This window comes from Oryctolagus cuniculus, chromosome 1 (assembly GCF_051225735.1).
Source record: "Oryctolagus cuniculus isolate XC-2025 breed Fujian yellow rabbit chromosome 1, ASM5122573v1, whole genome shotgun sequence".
NCBI lineage: Eukaryota > Metazoa > Chordata > Mammalia > Lagomorpha > Leporidae > Oryctolagus > Oryctolagus cuniculus.
In genome coordinates this window covers 85,238,257-85,259,894 of record NC_142867.1, presented here as the reverse complement: position 1 = coordinate 85,259,894, position 21,638 = coordinate 85,238,257, and positions in this window count along the sequence as shown.

Genomic DNA, 21,638 nt, shown 5'->3' with positions numbered 1-21,638 from the left:
TAGTAAATTCCATGCTCCACTGAAAGATCTGCTTCTTAACTGACTCTGAGGAAACCTCTCCAAATATTCTGGGAGAAGCATTGTGTCTCCTTGCTTCTCCACACAGCCAGTGCCATTCTTCCAAAAGCGTGGCTACTGAGAAGGGATCTACCAAACCCTAAAGAAGCAGTAACTTATTGGAGCTCTCAGAATTTTCTGAGTATCAGTCAGAGTGCAGTCCATTCCATATCAGCTACCACATCAGGTTTGTTTTTTTTTTAATAGAACTGATCTTTCAGAGCAAAATTGAGTCCAAAGTACAGATTTCCCATGAACTCCTCCCTCCACATGTGCATATTCGGACTTCTCCATTATCAGTTTTCCCCACAAGAGTGCTTTTTTTTGCTAGAAAATTGTAGATCCTGTATTGCCATGACATTATTATCTAAAGTACATAGTGTGCATTAGGGTTGATTCTTAGTGTTGTGCACTCTATGGGTTTAGACAAATGCATAATGACAGGTATCCATTATGGCATTAGGCAGTACAGTTTCAATGTCCTAAGAAATTTCTTGTGTTCTCCTTACTCATCCCTCTCTCCCCTCACTAATCTTTTTGCTGTCTACAGTTTTGCTTTTTTCAGAATGTCATACAGTTGGAATTATACAGTATATAGCCTATCCAGATCAGTTTATTTCACATGATAATACACATTGAAGTTTTCTCCATGTCTTTTTATCACTTAATAGCTCATTTCTTATTGGCACTGAGTGTCCTACTCTCTAGGTGTACCACAATTGCCTCATCCAATCACCAACTGAAGGACACTTAGTTTCTCACAAGTTTGGCGATTATGCTAGAGCTGCTATAAGCACCTGCGTTCAGGTTGTTGTGTAGATGTAATTTTTCAGCTCCTTTGGGTAATTAGCAAGGAGTGTGGTTGCTGAACTGCATGGAAAGAAGGCTTGAATGCCACACTCCCGTATGGAATGCCTGCATCACAAGTGGCATCTCAACTTCTGCATCAAACGCCCACCTGACTTTCTGTAATTTGAAGATAACATGTCTAGGTGTAGTTTGTGTGTGAATGTGTGTACGTGTGTGTATGTGTGTGTGTGTGTGTGTGTGATCTGTTGGTTTTTTGCATTTATCCTGCTTAGTGTTTGATATTAATTTGGGAAGGGGAGAAATTTCTCTCTCTTTTTTCTTCTGTTATTCCTATTACATGCATGTCATGTCTTTCATAGCTGTTCCAAAATTCTTGGATATTCTACCCTGGGGGTTTTTTCCAGCCTTTTTTTTTTTATCACTTTTGGAGGTTTCCATTAAGATAGTCTCAAGCTCAGAGGTTCTTCTTCAGCAGTGTCTTGTATATCAATAAGGCCTTCAAAGGCATTCTTCATTTCTGTTACTGTATTTCTTCATCCCTAGCATTTCTCTTTGGTCTGTCCTAGAATTTCTACCTCTCTGCTTGCATTCACCATTTGTTCTTACACGCTTACTACTTAACCCACTAGAGTTGTTAGCATTCTATTCATAGCTCTTTAAATTCCTACTCTGATAATTCCAATATACCTGCCATATGAGTTCAATTTTTGATACTTGCTCTGTCTTTCAAACTGTCTTGCCTTTTGGCATGTCTTACAGTTTTTTCTTGATAACCGGTCATGTTATTCTGGGTAAAAGCAGCTGCTGTAAATAGGCCTTGAGTAATGTGGTAGCACAGTGTCGGGAAAAGGGAGACGCCATAGCACTATGATTAGGTCTCAGTCATTCAGTGAGCCTTTGCCTAGGGACTGTGAATGTCACATGAGCTTCTCCAGTTCCCCCTCCCCTTAGGTAGGACTGGAGTGGGTGTTTTTCTTCCTCCAGGTCAGCGAAGCTCAGAAACAACCCACCAGGTCAGGCTCTGATTAAATAGTTTCTCCTAAAGGCAGGCCTTGCTAAGAGGAACAGAACGGTCAGGTGGATTTCACAATGGATCCCTTTCTCCTGGCCCTGCTGGAAACCCAAGGAGATGTTTCTCCCACATCCACTGTGAGAACCCAGGAGAACTCCCAGAGGCAAAACTCACAAAAGTATGGGGCTCCCTGACACCTGGGTCCTCTGGAGTGTTTACTCTCGGGGCGTCCACCCTTGGCCTCTGGCACACTGTCCATCACAGCTCAGTCCCTGCTTGGCAGTGCTCCCATGCACGTTTCTGCCCTCAGGCTTTACGGTTCTCTGTATTTGCCTCTCTCCAATCTGGGCACCCGGTTTTCCTTGTGACCCTACTTCTCTTAAGGATCTCAGAAGAGTTGATATTTTTCAGTTTGTTTTGCTTTTCACTTGTTGGGAGGGAGTGGCAACTTTTAAGCTTCTCACATGCCAGACTAGAAACTCAAAGTCCCTCTCTAGTTATTTTCACCAAGAGAATTTAATATAAAGAGTGGCCTGCTAGGTTCAGAAGAAATAAAATGCGTAAGATACGGTTCCTGAAAACCCTAAGTCTGGGGAAACAGAGGGAAATGGTTGAAATTATTGAAACCTAGACGCTTGGAGAACAGGGTGTGGTTAGAACCCCTCTGAGAAAGAGGCCCTGGCTGCAGAGCTGATATCCCAGGTTAGGCAGAGAGCGGTGTTGCCTGAGGTTGATTCTCTAAATGTTGGAAAAACTGCTACTTAGATTCACCTGCTGCTACTGGAACAAGCTGGCCCTGCCAGGGCGCAGGAGCCTTGCAGGGCTGATGCTGGGAGATGCTGGAAGACAACAGAAAAGGCTACTTCCTTTTCTCCTCTTCCAGGGTTCCTATAGCACCTCTTACTGGCAGAGCCTTCCAGGGAGCCACTGGCAAAAGAGAGGGTGAGGGGCTGGCACTGTGGCATAATAAGCTAAGCCTCTGCCTGCAGCACAGGCATCTCATATGGATGCCGGTTGGAGTCCCAGCTGCTCCACTTCCAATCCAGCTCTCTGCTATGGCCTGGGAAAGCAGTGGAAGATGATCTAAGTGCTTGGGGGCCTGCATCCACATGGGAAACCAGGAAGAAGCACCTGGCTCCTGGCTTCAGATCAGTGCAGCTCCAGCTGTTGCAGCCATTTGGGGAGTGAACCAGCAGATGGAAGACCTTTCTCTCTGTCTCTCCCTCTCTCTCTCTGTAACTCTACCTTTCAAATAAATAAATGAAATCCTTAAAAGAGAGAGAGAGAAAGGTGATTTGAAAAATCCTAGTTCCAGAACCAAGTATAGAAAAGCTTATTGAAAGAGAAGAGACAGTAGTGTAAACATTGACACACTTAGCTATTTTAATCTGTAATACATAGTTCAGTAATTTTTAAAATTCTGTATTGAGCAATCTAGAGCCCCTTTTATTTATTCTTTATGGTTTCCAAGTACCTATACCTGGAGGTAGCTTTTAAACCTAGTAAATAAATGCCTCCTCATCCCCAGAGGCATGTACTTACCACATTGCATTACACACCCAATCATTCTGTCATCTAGTCAACCAAGGTATGCGTGCCTATTATATGGCACCTGTTGTTCTAGACCCTATATTCTTAGCTATATGACTTGAGAGTCACCTGAAATAAAGTTCCCTCTAAATAAGACAAGAAAGGGAAGAGTGTTTCCCAAAAGACATAAGGAAAATACTGACCTTACCTAACCTGTAATGCTCTCAAAACACTACTCATAAACTCCTTTCTCTATATGGCCCCTTGTTAGTCACATCCACCATCCCCCTGATCCACCAAACAGTTTCTGAATAGATATTAATATTTATATTTGAAATTAATATATATATTTGGAATATATTAATAAACCCATATAGCTAAATAAAAAACAGCAAGACTCAGAGATTGTCAGTTTACATACAGCATTCTATGTAATTACACCCAAACCTTCCAATTCAAAATCCAGGACTCTGCCCACCATACCGGGAACTCCTCTATATGAACTAGCTTAACAGATTTGGTGGCATAGTCTTTCTTGGGAAAATTTAAAACAACTCCAGACTCTTTCCCAGCAAGCAGACAGTTTACCTATAGCCCAACATCACTACACACAACCAGCTCAGCCACCTGGTTTGGCTGAACATAGGTGACATCTTATCTGGAATCCTGCAAGGAGGGAATGCTGGGGCAGCTTGACAACTGAAAAGGCATACTACGGACAGTGGGGCACCCACCAATATCCTTTGCTCTTTTACCAAGAACATATGAGAACTGCCAGAAATGATGGCCTGGAACACAGAGTTCTTTCTTTCTTTCTTTCTTTCTTTCTTTGTTTCTTTCTTTCTTTCTTTCTTTTTTATTTATTTTTATTTATTTATTTATTTATTTATTGACAGGCAGAGTGGGCAGTGAGAGAGAGACACAGAGAGAAAGGTCTTCCTTTGCCATTGGTTCACCCTCCAATGGCCGCCGGCGGCTGGCGAGCTGCGGCTGGCACACTGCGCTGATCCGATGGCAGGAGCCAGGTATTTATCCTGGTCTCCCATGGGGTGCAGGGCCCAAGCACTTGGGCCATCCTCCATTGCACTCCCTGGCCACAGCAGAGAGCTGGCCTGGAAGAGGAGCAACCGGGACAGACTCCGGCGCCCCGACCGGGACTAGAACCTGGTGTGCCGGCGCCGCTAGGCGGAGGATTAGCCTCATGAGCCGTGGCGCCGGCTCAGAGTTCTTTCTATCACAATGTCATGCTGCAGTCAAAAACTTTGTGGAAAATAGAGTTAAAAGATCATTTCAAAGCTCATTTTCGTGCAAAAAACTTTGGAATCCATGCATCAAAAGGTCTTCAAAAAAGTTCATGGAAAATATGTATATAAAAAGACTGCACGGTTTCAAAAAATTTTTGCACCAAAATAAATTTATCTTTTAATTAATTTAAGTATTTGTTTGTCTCTGAGATACAGAAAAGATTCCCATCTGTTGGATCATTCAAATGCCAGAAAGCTGGAAGCTGAAAATTCAGTCCAGGTCTCTCATGTGAGCGGCAGGGACCCAACTACTCGAGCTATCACCTGCTGCCTCCCAGGGTTTGCATTAACAGGCAACTGGAATGGAGAACAGAGCCAAGACTCAAGCCCAGGTACTCCGATACAACAATAGGCTAAGCCCAGGCACCTACGCAAGGTGGAAGGGGCAAGAGAAAGGTATCATAACCAGCATCCTAACCAAACACCAAATGCCTGCCCCAACTTATCTTTTCATTCCATTTTCCCACAAACTTTCTGAAGTACACACACACACACATACACACACACACACAGATACAACTTGTATGATCAAGTGCCGTGACATCTGAGAGGTGCAGAAAAGCCTCCAGGTATTGCATCCAAGGCACAGCCCTTACTCCCAGACCTGTTTCCTTAAGGACTTGGCTCTGGCCCAGATGCCTGGCTCTGCTCCCAAGGCCCTTCAGGAGAACTCTCACTACAGCAGGAAATTCTGATTTCTCTGTGGTTGGGAACTTCGCTTTTGCTCTGTATTTGGTTTTTGTTATAAACACTCAAACCACCAGTGCTGGAAATTCCTGTGTGTTGGCAATTATATGTCCAGATGGGCAGGAAAAAGAGGAGCGTGCTGTTCCTCCCGCTGTTTCCACCTCCACCCCTCCCCACATAAACATGCATAGCACCTTATAACTGCATACCCAATAAGCATAAAAAGGAATCATCTGAATGAAGAAAACCAGAGCCAATGGGGAAAGCCAGATCAGACTCCCACCTTCATTAATGAAAACAGATATTTATAGAGTTCATTGCACACACAGGTGCTGAGGCATTTAGGACACAAAGGGTTGTGGTGCTCTTTGATGTATACAAATTCACACATTATTTAATTGCCCTCCGTCCCCAGTGGCAGACAAACAGATCAATGAGAACTAGCAAAGCTCCTTGAGAAACAGAGTGCAGGGCTTTCATCTCAGAAATTTCAAAGATCCTTTGAATGCAAACATTCATTAGGCCCAACCTCATTTCAGACACGGGGAGGAACTCAACCTTGTTCATGAACGGTTTCTGCCTCTATCTCTTCCAGACCAACTCACAGTATCCTGTCCTCCAGTAGAAATGAAGAATCATTTGTGCTCCACTCATTCAGTTCTTTCATTCAGCCCTAGAGAGTTGGTCAGGTGTGCTCTTTGTGAGAAGGAAGCTATGTGGCTGCAGCATGGCCTTCCTCCTTGGTGACTTTGCTGGGAGTGTAGGCTGATTACTAGGAGGGTGAGTTCTGCAAGACAGTGGGTGGGATAGCACAAGACACCTGGTGGTCCCCTAAAGCTAAGGAAGAATCAATCCCATCACATGCCATGAATTATACTTGTCATGCTAATTGCTTCTCGTGGGTGCTTAGTATGTTCCCGGTGCTTATACATGTTAGCTCAACACAAGGCTAAAAGGTGACCTCTCGAGAAAGAAAGATGTGGCTTTATCTTTTTCATATAGTAACTGTTAGGAAAAGAGTTGCAGATTTGTGCCTCCTCACATGGGTCACCATAAATGTTAGGAAAAGAGGCACAGAATAAAGAGGCAGTATATGAATTTATAGACAGACCAAATTTATTCAGAGAAAATAAATTTGTAGAGGTGCATGACCAACTGCTGGCATACACATGATGGAACATGTGGCAGAAGGCCCTGACCTCCGGGGCTGGGCCTTTTTATATTTTAGGAGGGCTAGGGATGGGGTGGGGTAATGGGCAGCAGGCAGAGGAAAATTACAATTCCTGGAACTGGTCTTTCAGGTGGCCGTTGACATGGGGTATGAAGGCACTAGAGTGTGAGACCCAATTGAGTGTCAAGGGCAAGGAATACATTCCAATGTTTACCTATCTTTTTTTTTTAAAGATTTATTTATTTATTTGAAAGGCAGAGTTACAGAGAGGCACAAAGAGAGAGAGAGAGAGAGAGAGAGAGAGAGAGAGAGAGAGACAGGTCTTCCACCTGATGGTTCACTCCCCAGATGGCTGCAACGCCCGGAGCTGCATCCATCCGAAGCCAGGAACCAGGAGCTTCTTCTCAGTCTCCCATGTGGGTGCAGGGGCCCAAGAACTTGGGCCATCTTCTACTGCTTTCCCAGGCCATAGCAGAGAGCTGGATTGGAAGTGGAGCGGCTGGGACTTGAACCAGCGCCCATATGGGATGCTGGTGCAGGCAGCGGGCTTTACCTGCTACGCCACAAGTCCGGCCCCCATGTTTACCTATCTTTTGGGCAATGAGCAAGAATGGCTGAGGCTTATGTCTTTGTTCCATCAGTACCTAATTAATCTTGGATGGAATTATTTGTTCTTGGAGTCTCCTCATCAATACAATGTAAATTATAATGATAATAACATGGGGTTAGAAGAAGCCAATAAAGAAACTCCTTTGAAAGCACATAACATAATAACCAGCAGAGATTAGTGATCAATAAACACTAGTTGATGTTAAAGTTCACCACATAACCCCCAAAGCAAGAGTTAGTCATTTTTTAAAGATGAATAAATGGGGACCAGCACTGTGGTGCAGTTGGTTAAAGCCCTGGCCTGCAGCACAGGCATCCCATATGGGCGCTGGTTCAAGTCTCAGCTGCTCCACTTCCAATCCAGCTCCCTGCTTATGGCCTGGGAAAGCAGCAGAGGATGCCCCAAGTCCTTGGGCCCCTGCACCCACAAGGGAGACCCAGAAGAAGCTCCTGGCTCCTGGCTTCAGATCAGCTAGTCTCCAGCCATTGCGTTCATGTGGGGAGTGAACCAGTAGATGAAAGACTCTCTATCTGTAACTGTCTTTCAAATAAATAAAATAAATAAGATAAATCTTTGAGGGAAAAAAAAGATGAGGAAATAAATATTCAAAGATAAAATCTTTTACCAAGTCATCAGCTATACAGAGCCCAAACTCAATGGAGGTGTCAATGCCCCAGATCCCATTCTGGTCACCACCACAGTGAACATAAATCCAGAGCCTCGGGAGCTCACGATCACCATCTTAACCTGGCCATGTCACAGTCACTCTACACGTATGGGTAAGGAGAGCTCTGGGAAGCACAGATGTGGAAAAAGCAAAATATTGAAAAATGAGGTCAGCACAGGCAGGAAGCTGGGACCCTCATATGTAGGTACCAAAGGGACAGCAAGCAAAGAAGTGTCTCACTCTGAAACATTATTGTCATTCCTTCCACTAAAATGAAAAAAACACAGGCTCTGGAGGTTAAGTGGTGTACATTAAGCCACATAGCTAGGAACTAGCAGAGCCAAGACTAACCCCAGGATTTCTGGTGCCAGGGTACGTCCTGACTCTTCACAACATGGCTTGCCCAGTCCCTGGCTACAGTCTCATGGCCAGCACACACTGGTGACTCCTTTCTGGGTCTCCAGCTGCAGAGCATGTTCTTGCCTCAATTGGGGGAGGGAAAAGAAGCAAACCAACATTTACTGAGTGCCTCCTTCATGCCCAGCTTATTGCCAATTGTCTTGCAGACATTCATTTAATCATCAACATAGCCAAGGAGGTAAGTAAAATTTTACAGAGAAGGAAGCAAAAGTTCAGTCTCCAATTAAAGCACATCCCCAAGGGCAGCGCTGGAGCACATCAGACTGCTGAGGGAGGAAGTATATGCAAAACTCCATTTCATGCCTACATTCAAAGTTTATCAAGGAAGACAGATAAAACCTCTGGTCTAAAACCAACTTGTAAATTAAAAAGGAGGGAATGTCCAACATGGGAAGCAGTCCACACAGCTGACTCATAAAATGACAATTGCTTTAAGTAACACTCTCACCTCAGAATCAGCCCTTAAGGCATTTGGATGTGGCTGAAAAGCCCAGGAGAGCATTTCAGGCATGGAAAGCCAAGACACTGTGCCAAAAAATATCCTACATGAAGGATCTCTATGAGTGAGACCCACGTGGAAAGAAGTGGCCATCAAAGAAGGATGTACTTTTCTCTGAAGGGAAGAGAGAACTTCCACTTTGCTTATGGCCTTGTCTAAATACTGTCGCTCCCCCTCTTCGTGGAGGAACGACACTAAGCCCTGCCTAGGCTTCATATCCGAGTCACGGCACCATTATGTCGCTCCCCCTCTTCGTGGAGGAACGACACTAAACCCTGCGCTGTTCTTTCGTCTGCTCGGCCCTCCCTGGGTTTGCTGCTGGTTCTTCCCGGGTTGGCTGCCGTCCCTTCCACCTCCGTGGAAGGGCGGTTCCCCCTGCCACATTCCCCACTTCCGCGGGGGAGCGGCACACCGCCGGCCGGCTCTCTCGGGGGCTGCACAGGTGTTCCCCTTAGATGTTCCTCTTAGATGTTCCCGGTGCATGCCGTCTCTCTCCTCCTTTATAGTCCTCCTCTGCCAATCCTAACTCGGCTGCCCACACGCCGAGTACGCTGCTCTCCTCCAATCAGGAGCAAGTCCTACAGTTTATTGGCTGAACTGGAGGCAGCTGTGTAGAAGCTGTTTTCTTCTCTCCCAGCGCCATATTGTGGGAGAGCAGATGCACAGAATAAGTCTTAATTCCAGTAACTTAGTCTAGTCTGAGTTGCTCCCCACAAATACTATCAGAGTTTTTGGTCACAAAAGGCTTCTGTAGACTCTTCATGGAAAAAGTCTTGGGTGATAACTGACTTCACAAATAAGAGCGTTAATTGTTAAATTAATAACAGAAGTAGCTGTGCACTTACTCCCCATGTAGGACCTCTGTCCTTAATGAGTTGTACTATGAGAATTAACTGCAAAACTTGTTCTCAAACAGTGCTTTATTCATTGTGTGTGTGAGTGGGTGTAAATTGTTGAAATCTTTACTTAGTATAGAGTTGGTCTTCTGTATATAAACCTAATTAAAAATTAATCTTAATGAAGAATGGGATGGGAGAGGGTGTTGGAGGTGGGATGGGAATGGGGGTGGGAGAGTGGATGTAAGGGGGAAGAACCACTATATTCTTAAAGTTGTACCTATGAAATTTGCATTTAAGTAAAAGCTTTAAAAATTAAAAAAAACAATCTGTGGACACTCCAAGAGTAGTAAAGATGTGCTATCACTGGAATGACAGCATTGAGGCCCATAAATTCCATGGAGGACTCAGCTTTTTATCTTCCTACCTTTCATTTTGCAAATAACATGAATATATAATGATGGTGCTTAGTACAGAAATTCATAAACTCAGAGGACTTGGTTTGATTTCATTCCAAACCTAAAACTATTTTTTTCCTGTGATCACATCAATTAATTTGCTCCAAGATGGCTTGCTGACTAAGGTTCCCTTTCACTGCTGGTATATTTTGGACTGAGTGAAATAATTGGAATCATTAATATGCCACCAGGGACTGGTAATAACCAATTTTCATCTTGTGTTTCAAAGTCTTTTCTCTTGAATTATTTATAGTGCTTAAAAAGCAAATTTTGAAGGCATTGTGGCACAGCACTGCTAAGCCACTGTTAGGGGTGCCCATATCACATATTAGATGCCTGGTTTGAGTCCTGGCTATCCTGCTTCCAATCCAGCTCCTTCCTAATGTGCCTAGGAGGCAACACATATGACCCCAAGTACTTAGGTTCCTGCTACCCACCTTGGACACCCAGACAGAATTCCTGTCCCTTGGCTACAGCCGGGCCCAGACCTGGCTATTGTGGGCAGGTGGAAGATCTCTCTGTCTCTTCCTCTGTCTCTATCACTCTGATTTTCAAATAAATACATCAATCTTTAATAAATAATTACAAGAAAACATGAGAAGCACTTAGCCTGGTGGTTAATATACCAGTTAAGATGCCCACATTCTATATCAGAGTGTTTGAGTTCAATTCCCAGCTTCCAACCCCAATTCCAACTTCCTGACAGTATATACCCCAAGTAGTGGCACATGATGGCTTGGTTATTTGTGTCCCTGCCACAGGGTTGAGTTCATAGCTCCTGCCTCCAGCCCCAGCCATTGTCATTTTGGGAATGAACCAACAGATGGAAGAATCCTCTTTCTCCTTCTATGAAATAAAGCAATTTAAAAAAAAAATTTTAAGCAGGGCTGGCATTGTGGCATGGTGGGTTAAGCCACTACCTGCAATGCCAGCATCCCATATGGGCACTGGTTCAAGTTCCAATTGCTCTGTTTCCAATCCAACTCCCTGCTAATGCACCTAAGAAAGCAGATGATGACCCAAGTACCTGACCCCGCCACCCACATGGGAGACCTGGATGAAGCTCCTGGCTCCTGTCTTCAGCCTGGCCCATCCCTGACTGTTGCAACCATTTGGGAAGTGAAGGAGTGGATGGAAGATCTCTCTGTGTGTCTCTCCCTCTCTCCCATAATTAAGTGGAATTCATACCAGGTATGCAAGGTTGGTTTTAATACCTAAAAATAAACCACTGTGATATACCATAGTAATAGAATAAAGGGAAAAAAGAATATGGTCATCTCAATAGATAAGAGTAAAAGCATTTGACAAATTCCAACACTTTCCCATTAGAAAAATATTTAACAAAACAGAAAGAAGGGAACTTAGCCTGTTAAAGTGCATTATGAAATACCTAGAGTTAACATCATACTTAATGGTGAAATATGGAATGTGCTCCCCTACGGTCATGAACAGGGCAAGGATAGCCAGTCTCGGTATGTCTACTCAACTTTCTACTAGAGGTTCCAGCCAAGGCAATTAGTCAAGAAAAGGAAACAAGGGGCTTCCACATTAGAGAAAGAAGTCAAATTAACTCTATTAGCAGATGACATGCTCTTGTAGGTAGAAAATCCTAAGGAATCTACTAATAAGCCATTAGAATTAACAAATGAATACAGGGACCAGTGTTGTGGCTCAGTGAGTTAAGCAGCTGCTTACAATGCCTGTATCCCATATGGGTACAAGTTCAAGTCCCAGCTGGATGGGAGAGCTGCAGGTGGGAGGGAAGTTATGGGGGGGGGGGGGGGGCAAAAAGCCATTGTAATCCATAAACTGTACTTTGGAAATTCATATTTACTAAATAAAAGTTAAAAAAATAAAAAGTCTCAGTTGCTCTGCTTCCAATCCATCTCCCTGCTAATATACCTGGGAAAGCAGCAGAAGATGGCCCAAGTCATTGGGCCCCTGCACCCAAGTGGGAGACCCAGACAAATCTCTCAGAACAGCCCTGGCCATTGCAGCCATTTGGGGAGTGAACCAGTGAATGGAAGACCTCTTTCTTTGTATTTCCCTCTCTCTCTTTCTCTCTTTCTCTCTCTCTCTCTACCTTTCAAATAAATAAAATAAATCTTTTTGAAAAAATGAATACAGAGAGGTTTCAGGATATAAAGAAGCAATTTTTTGTAATATCACTTAAAAATAAAACATTTAGAAATAAATTTAATAAAAGAAATAAAAATGCAAACACTGTAAGCATAGAATATTATTAAAAGATGGCCGGCACCACGGCTCACTAGGCTAATCCTCCGCCTTGCGGCGCCAGCACACCGGGTTCTAGTCCCGCTCGGGGCACCGGATTCTGTCCCAGTTGCCCCTCTTCCAGGCCAGCTCTCTGCTGTGGCCCCAGAGTGCAGTGGAGGATGGCCCAAGTCCTTGGGCCCTGCACCCCATGGGAGACCAGGATAAGTACCTGGCTCCTGCCTTCGGATTAGCGCGGTGCGCCAGCCACAGCGCGCCGGCCGCGGCGGCCATTGGAGGGTGAACCAACAGCAAAAGGAAGACCTTTCTCTCTGTCTCTCTCTCTCACTGTCCACTCTGCCTGTCAAAAAAAAAAGAATATTATTAAAAGAAATCAAAACCCTAAATAAATGGAAAGACAGCCCATGTTCATGTATCGCAAGACTTAATATTATTAATTTAGCAATGTTACCCAAATCAATTTACAGATCCGATGCAACCCTTGTCAAAATCCCAGCTTCCTGGGAATGTAAACTGGTACAGGTACAGTCCCTGTGGAAGACAGTATGGAGAAACCTCAGAAATCTGAATAAATATCTGCCATATAACCCAGCCATTCCACTCCTAGGAATTTACCCAAACCAAAAGAAATCAGCGTATGGAAGAATTATTTGACCTTCATGTTTGTTGCAGCAAAATTCATAATAGCTAAGATATAGAATCAACCCAGATGTCCATCAACTGTTGACTGGATAAAGAAATTATGGTGGCCGGCACCGCGGCTCACTAGGTTAATCCTCCACCTAGTGGCGCTGGCACACCGGGTTCTAGTCCCAGTCGGGGCACCGGATTCTTTCCCGGTTGCCCCTCTTCCAGGCCAGCTCTCTGCTGTGGCCCAGGAAGGCAGTGGAGGATGGCCCAAGTGCTTGTGCCCTGCACCCCATGGGAGACCAGGAGAAGTACCTGACTCCTGCCTTCAGATCAGCATGGTGCACCGGCCACAGCGCACCAGCCGTGGCAGCCATTGGAGGGTGAACCAACGGTAAAAGAAAGACCTTTCTCTCTGTCTCTCTCTCTCACTGTCCACTCTGCCTGTCAAGAAAAAAAAAAAAGAAATTATGGTGTATATATACACTATGGAATACTACTCAGCTGTTAAGAAAAAGGAAATCCTGCCTTTTGCAACAAAATTAATAAAACTGGAAACCATTATACTTAGTGAAGTAAGCCACTCCCAAAAAGACAGATACCATATGGTTTTCCCTGATCCAAGGTAATTAATAGCATACCTGAAATGTCATAGAGATTCAATGATTGTTTACAGTCCTTGTCTCTTCTGTTGAGGAACAGTGATTTTTTTTCTTCATGCTATTTGTTGAACTCTTATAATAAGTGTAGGGTTAACTTTATGATTATTAAGTAAACTGAAAGTAGATCTTTGTAAAAAATTAAGAGTGGAAATGGGAGAGGGAGGAGGAAGAAGGATTGGAGCATGGGTGGGAGGGAGGGTAGGGTGGGAAGTATCACTATGTTCCTAAATCTGTGTATATGAAATACATGAAATTTGTGTAACTTAAATAATTTTTAAAAAAAAGAAAAATAGAGGAAAAAATCCTAGCTTTCTTTTACGCAGAATTTGGAAAACTGGCCCTAAAATTCATATGTATATGCAGGGAACCAAGAAGTACCAAAACAAACTCAAAAAAAAGAAAAACAACATTGTAAATCTCCATTTCTCAATTTCAAAACTTAATACAAATTTATAATAATCAAAACAATGTAGTAATGGCATTATGACTGATATAGATCTATAAATAGAATTGAGAGGGGCTAGCACTGTGGCGTAGCAGGTAAAGCCGCCGCCTGCGGTGCCGGCATTTCATATGGGCACCACTTCAAGTCCTGGCTGCTCCTCTTTCAATCCAGCTCTCTGCTGTGGCCTGGGAAAGCAGTAGAAGATGGCCCAAGTCCCTGCACCCGCGTGGGAGACCCGGAAGAAGTTCCTGGCTCCTGGCTTCAGATTGGCTCAGCTCCAGTCGTTGCAGCCATCTGGGGAGTGAACCAGCAGATGGAAGACCTCTCTCTGTGTCTCTACCTCTCTATAACTCTGCCTTACAAATAAATAAATAAATCTTAAAAAAAATAAAAAATAGAATTGAGAATCTAGAAATAAACTCATATTTACTATCAATTGATTTTTACAAGGGTGCCAAGATAATTTAATGAGGAAAGACTATTCCTTTCAACAGTGGGAGACTAAATAGCCACATTCAAAAAAACAAGCTAGAATCCTACCTCATACAATACATAAAAATTAATCCCAAATTAATTTTAGACTTAACTATAAGAGCTAAAACTAGAAAGCATGTTATTTATTTTTTTAAAGATTTTTTTTTTTGACAGGCAGAGTGGACAGTGAGAGAGACAGAGAGAAAGGTCTTCCTTTTTCCATTGGTTCACCCCGCAATGGCCACTGCAGCCGGCGCACCGCGCTGATCTGAAGCCAGGAGCCAGGTGCTTCTCCTGGTCTCCTATGCGAGTGCAGGGCCCAAGGACTTGGGCCATCCTCCACTGCACTCCCGGGCCAGAGCAGAGAGCTGGACTGGAAGAGGAGCAACCGGGACAGAATCCGGCACCCCGACCAGGACTAGAACCCGGTGTACCGGCACCACAGGTGGATGATTAGCCTATTGAGCAGCAGCGCTGGCCTATTTTTTTAAAAGATTTTATTTATTTATTTGAGAGGTAGAGTTACAGACAGTGAGAGGGAGAGACAGAGAGAAAGATCTCCCTTCTGTTGGTTCACTCCACAGTTGAATGCAACAGCCAGAGCTGTGCCAATCCAAAGCCAGGAGCCAGGAGCTTCTTCCTGGTCTCCAATGCGGGTGCAGGGGCCCAAGCACTTGGACCATCTTCTACTGCTTTCCCAGGCCACAGCAGAGAATTGGATTGGAAGAGGAGCAGCCAGAGCTCGAACAGGCAGAGCATTAACCTACTGCACCATAGCACCAGCCCCATTAGAAAGTATTTTAGAAGAAAATATGGGAAAAAAACTTTTGTAATCTCCAGTTAGGCAATGTTTTCCTAGATATGACACCAAAAGTTCAAGCAAGAAAAGAATAAATAAGATTTGATCACAATTAAAATCTTTGTGCTTCTCTGCTGTGGCCAGGGAGTGCAGTGGAGGATGGCCCAAGTGCTTGTGCCCTGCACCCCATGGGAGACCAGGAGAAGTACCTGGCTCCTGTCATCGGATCAGCGCGGTGCACCGGCCACAGCACGCCGGCCGCGGCGGCCATTGGAGGGTAAAAGCACTTTGAGGACCTGCCAAAAGGAAGACCTTTCTCTCTGTCTCTCTCTCTCACTATCCACTCTGCCTGTCAAAAAATTAAAAAAATAAAAAAAAATCTTTGTGCTTCAAGAGACATTGTCAAGAAAATGAAAATATAATTCACAGAACGGGAGGAAATAACTGCAAACCACATATCTGATAAGAAATTTGTATTCAGAAATGAGATGCAGAGTGTTTAACTCTTAACTCTTACAGCAGAATAGTTAAAAGATAAATATTTGAATTTTGGGGCTGGCACTGCGGCCAAATGATTTAAGCCACAACCTGCAGCACCAGCATCCCATATGGACACCAGTTGAAGTCCCAGCTGCTCCACTTCCAATCCAACTCCCTGCTAATGCTCCTAGGAAAGCAGCAGATGATGGCCCAAGTCCTTGGGCCCTGCACCCACACAGGAGACCCAGACAAAACTCCTGGCTCCTGGTTTTAGCCTGGCCCAGACCCAGTCATTGCAACCATTTGGGGAGTGAACCAGTGGGTGAACAATCTGTCTGTGTCTCTTCTCTCCTGTAACTCTGCCTTTCAAATCTTAGAGATTTATTTTATATTTATTTTAAAGATGAACCCTGGCTGAGCCCTGTATTTCTTTTTTAAGATTTTATTTATTTATTTGAAAGCCAGAGTTACACAGAGAGAGGAAAAGACAGAGAGAGAGAGGTCTTCCATCCAATGGTTCTCTCCCCAAATGACCACAATGGCCAGAGCTGTGCCGATCCAAAGCCAGGAGCCAGGAGCCAGGAGCTTTTTCTGGGTCTCCCACATGGGTGCAGGGGCCCAAGGAGTTGGACCATCTTCTACTGCTTTCCCAGGTCATAGCAGAGAGCTGGATCGAAGTGGAACAGCCATGTCTCGAACCAATGCCCATATGGGATGCTGGCGCTTCAGGCCAGGGTGTTAACCTGCTGTGCCACAGCACCAGCCCCTATTTTATATTTGAAAGGCAGAGTTACACAGAGAGAGAGAGAAGGAGAGACACAAAGATTTTCCATCTACCAGTTCAATTCCCACATGGCCACAACAGGCAGGGCTGGGCCCAGCTGAAGCCAGGAGCCAAGAATTTCCTCTGGGTCTCCCATGTGAGTAGCAGGGGCCCAAATACTTGGGTCATCCTCCACTGCTTTTCCCAGGCCATCAGCAGGGAGCTGGATTGGAAATGGAGCAGCCAGGACACAATCTGGTATCCATATAGAATGTTGGCATTGCAGACAGCAGTTTTACCCATTACACCAGAACACTGGCCCCAATAAATCAATCTTAATTTAAAAAAATTTTTTAAAGTTCATGGATATGGAATACAAAGATTAAAATAAATTTGTTTTTAAAAATTTGAATTTTAAAATATGCAAAAAAGATATTCAAATAGCCAATAAGGATATTAAAAGATACTCATTAGCCATTAGGAAAATGCAAGTCAAAACCCAGTGAAATACCACTTCACATTCACTCTCTAGAATAGCTAAAATGCAAATGATAGACCATGGCAATTATTAACAAGAGTGTGAGGAAACTGGAACGCTCAAACACTGCAGGAGGGCAGCTGGAAAGCAGTTTAGCAGGTCCTCAAAGTGCTAAGTATAGCAACTATAACCAGGAAAAGGCAAAACATACAACCACACAGAAACTTACAAACGAGTATTCAGAGCCGCATTACCATTAACAGCCAAAAGGTGGAAACAACCGGAATGCTTACCTACTGTTGAATACATGTTTAAATGTGATACATCCATTCAATGAAATCTTACTCAGCAATGGAAAGGAGTAAAATACTGACATATGCTGCGCCAGGGATGAACCAAAAAACAAGCAAAGTAAAAGGAACCACCCACAAAAGACTGCATTTTGTATGATCCCATTTGTATGAAATATGAGATGTTCACAAGAGATAAATCCAGATATCCAGAACCAGACAAGGATGCCCACTCTCACCATTGCTATTCAATATAGCCCTGGAAGTTTTAGCCAGAGCCATTAGACAAGAAAAAGAAATCAAAGAGATAGAAACTGGGAAGGAGGAAGTCAAACAATCCCTATTTGCAGATGACATGATTCTATATATAGGGGATCCAAAAGACTCCACTAAGAGACTATTAAAACTCATAGAAGGGGCTGGCACTGTAGCGTAGTGGATAAAGCTGCCACCTGCAGTGCTGGCATACCATATGGGCGCCGGTTCGAGTCCCAGCCACTCCACTTCAGATCCAGCTCTCTGCTGTGGCCTGAGAAAGCAGTAGAGGATGGCCCATGTCACTGGACCCCTACACCCACATGGGAGACCTGGAGGAAGCTCTTGGCTCCTGGCTTCAGATTGGCACAGCTCTGGCCATTTCAACCAACTGGGGAGTGAACCAGCAATGGAAGACACACCTCTCTCTCTCTCTCTCTCTCTCTCTCTGTATCTCTCTCTGTATCTGTATCTCCTCTCTCTGCGTAACTCTGACTTTCAAATAAATAAATAAATCTTTAAAAAAAAAAAAAAAGAAACTCACAGAAGAGTTTGTTAAAGTAGCAGGATATAAAATCAGTACACAAAAATCAATAGCCTTTGTATACACAGACAAAGCCATGGCTGAGAAAGAACTTCTAAGATCAAGCCCATTCAATAGCTACTGAAAAAATCAAATACCTTGGAATAAATTTAACCAAGGATGTTGAAGATCTCTATGATGAGAATTACAAAACATTAAAGAAAGAAATAGGGGCCGGTACCGTGGCTCACTTGGTTAATCCTCTGCCTGCGGTGCCAGCATCCCATATGGGCACTGGGTTCTAGTCCCAGTTGTTCCTCTCCCAGTCCAGCTCTCTGCTGTGGCCCAGGAGGGCAGTGGAGGATGGTCCAAGTTCTTGGGCCCTGCACCCACATTGGAAACCAGGAAGAAGCACCTGGCTCCTGGCTTCGGATTGGCTCAGCACCAGCCATAGCGGCCACTTGGGGAGTGAACCAACGGAAAAAGGAAGACCTTTCTCTCTGTCTCTCTCTCTCACTGTCTGTAACTCTACCTGTCAAATGAAAAAAAGAAAGAAAGAAAGAAATAGAAGATACAAAAAAATGGAAAAAAATCTTCCATGTTCATGAATTGGAAGAATCAATATCATCAAAATGTCCATACTTCCAAAAGCAATCTACAGATTCAGTATGATACCAATCAAAATACCAAGGACATTGTCAGATACATAAAAAATGGTGCTAAAATTCATACAGAAACACAGGAGATCCTGAATAGCTAAAACAATCTTATACAAAAAAAAAAAAAAAAAAAAAAAAAAAAAAAAAAAAAAGGCCGGGGGCACCACAATACCAGATTTCAAGACACTACAGGGCAATTATAATCAAAACAGCCTGGTACTCATACAAAAACAGATGGATAGACAAAAGGCACAGAATAGAAATGCCAGAAATCGATCCAAGCATCTAAACCAACTTATCTTTGACAAAGAAGCTAAAATAAATCCCTGGACCAAGGATAGTCTATTCAACAAATGGTGCTGGGAAAACTGGATTTCCACATGCAAAAGTAGGAAGCAAGACCCCTACCTTACACAAAAATCCACTCAAAATTAATTAAATACCTAAATCTATGAGCCAACACCATCAAATTATAAGAGAACATTGGGGAAACCCTGCAAGACATTGGCACAGGCAGACTTCTTGGAAAAGACCCCAGAGGCACAGGCAATCAAAGCCAAAACTAACAAATGGGATTACATCAAATTGAGAAGTTTCTGTACTGCAAAAGAAACACTTGGGGCCGGCGCCGAGGCTCACTAGACTAATCCTCCACCTTGTGGCACCAGCACACCGGGTTCTAGTCCCTGTTGGGGCACCGGATTCTGTCCCAGTTGCCCCTCTTCCAGGCCAGCTCTCTGCTGTGGCCAGGGAGTGCAGCGGAGGATGGCCCAAGTACTTGGGCCCTGCACCCCATGGGAGACCAGGATAAGTACCTGGCTCCTGCCATCGGATCAGCGCAGTACGCCGGCCGCGGCAGCCATTGGAGGGTGAACCAATGGCAAAGGAAGACCTTTCTCTCTGTCTCTCTCTCTCTCACTGTCCACTCTGCCTGTCAAAAAAAAAAAAAAAGAAGAAGAAGAAAAGAAAGAAACACTTGGGAAAGTGGAGAAGTAACTGATAGAATGGGAGAAATTATTTGCAAACTATACAACTGATAAAGGATTAATAGCCAGAATTATAAAGAGACCAAGAAACTCTACAACAACAAAACTAACAGCCCAGTTAAGAAATTGGCAAAGGACTTAAACAGGTATTTTTCAACAGAGGAAATCCAAATGGCCAACAGACACATAAAATTGCTCAGGATCAGTAGCCAGGAGGGAAATGAAAAATCAAAGCCACAATGAGGTTTCACCTCACCCCCATTAGAATGGCTCACATACAGAAATCAACCAACAACAAATGCTGGTGAGGATGTCGGGGGAAAAGGTACCCTAATCCACTGCTGGAGAGAATATAAACTGGTAAAGCCACTATGGAAGACAGTATAGAGATATCTCAGAAACCTGAATATAGACCTACCATATGACCCAGCCATCATACTCCTGGGAATTTACCCAAGGAAAATGAAATCAGTATATGAAAGAGTTATCTGCACCCCCTTGTATATTGCAGCTCAATTCACAATAGCTATGACATGAATCAACCCAAATGCCCACAAACTGAAGACTGGATAAAGAAATTATGGGATATGTACACCATAGAATACTATACAGCAGTTAAAAAAAATGAAATCCAGTCATTTGCAACAAAATGGATGAAACTAGAAAACATCATACTTAGTGAAATAAGCTAGTCCCAAAAGGACAAATGCCATATGTTCTCCCTGACCTGTGGTAATTAACAGAGCACCTAAAAGGCAATCTGTAAAAGTGAGATTGACACTTTGAGAAGCAATGACTTGAACAGTCCTTGTCTTGACTGTTGAGGAACAGGGTTTTTTTTTTCACACTATTTGTTGAACTCTTTACTTAACAGAGAGTTAATCATATGTGTATAAAGTACACTGAAAATAGATCTTAGTAAAAAATAAGACTGCGGGGCTGGCGCCACGGCTCACTAGGCTAATCCTCCACCTGCGGTGCCGGCACTCTGGGTTCTACTCCCAGTTGGGGTGCCAGTTCTGCCCCAGTTGCTCCTCTTCCAGTCCAGCTGTCTGCTGTGGCCTGGGAAGGCAGTGGAGGATGGCCCAAGTGCTTGGTCCCTGCACCCGCATGGGAGACCAGGAGGAAGCACCTGGCTCCTGGCTTCAGGCCGTAGTGGCCATTTGGGGAGTGAACCAACGGAAGCAAGACCTTTCTCTCTGTCTCTCTCTCACTCACTAACTCTGCCTGTCCAAAAAGAAAAAAAAAGACTGCAAAAAAGAGAGGGAGGAGGAAGAGGGTTGAGAGAGTATGGGTGAGAAGGCAGGCATGGTGGGAAGAATCACTATGTTCCTAAAGTTGTAATTATGAAGTATACGAAGTTTGTAACTGTAAAGCTGTATAGTTCCACATACATTCCTACGGACTTACTTCTAAGGGTACAGTTTAAAAACTTATGCCGGCGCCGTGGCTCAATAGGCTAATCCTCCACCTTGCGGCGCCGGCACACCGGGTTCTAGTCCCGGTCAGGGCGCCGGATTCTGTCCCGGTTGCCCCTCTTCCAGGCCAGCTCTCTGCTATGGCCAGGGAGTGCAGTGGAGGATGGCCCAGGTGCTTGGGCCCTGCACCCCATGGGAGACCAGGAAAAGCACCTGGCTCCTGGCTCCTGCCATCGGATCAGCGCGGTGCGCCGGCTGCAGCGGCGGCCATTGGAGGGTGAACCAACGGTAAAGGAAGACCTTTCTCTCTCTGTCTCTCTCTCTCACTGTCCACTCTGCCTGTCAAAAAAAAAAAAAAAAAAAAAAAAACTTACCACGAGACCCCAAATCCCCTTAAGTTGGGTGGTTAATATACCATCTTAAGTGTTAAGGTGATCACATGTATAGAATTAAGTATGTGGTAAATATTAATAATAGAATTTA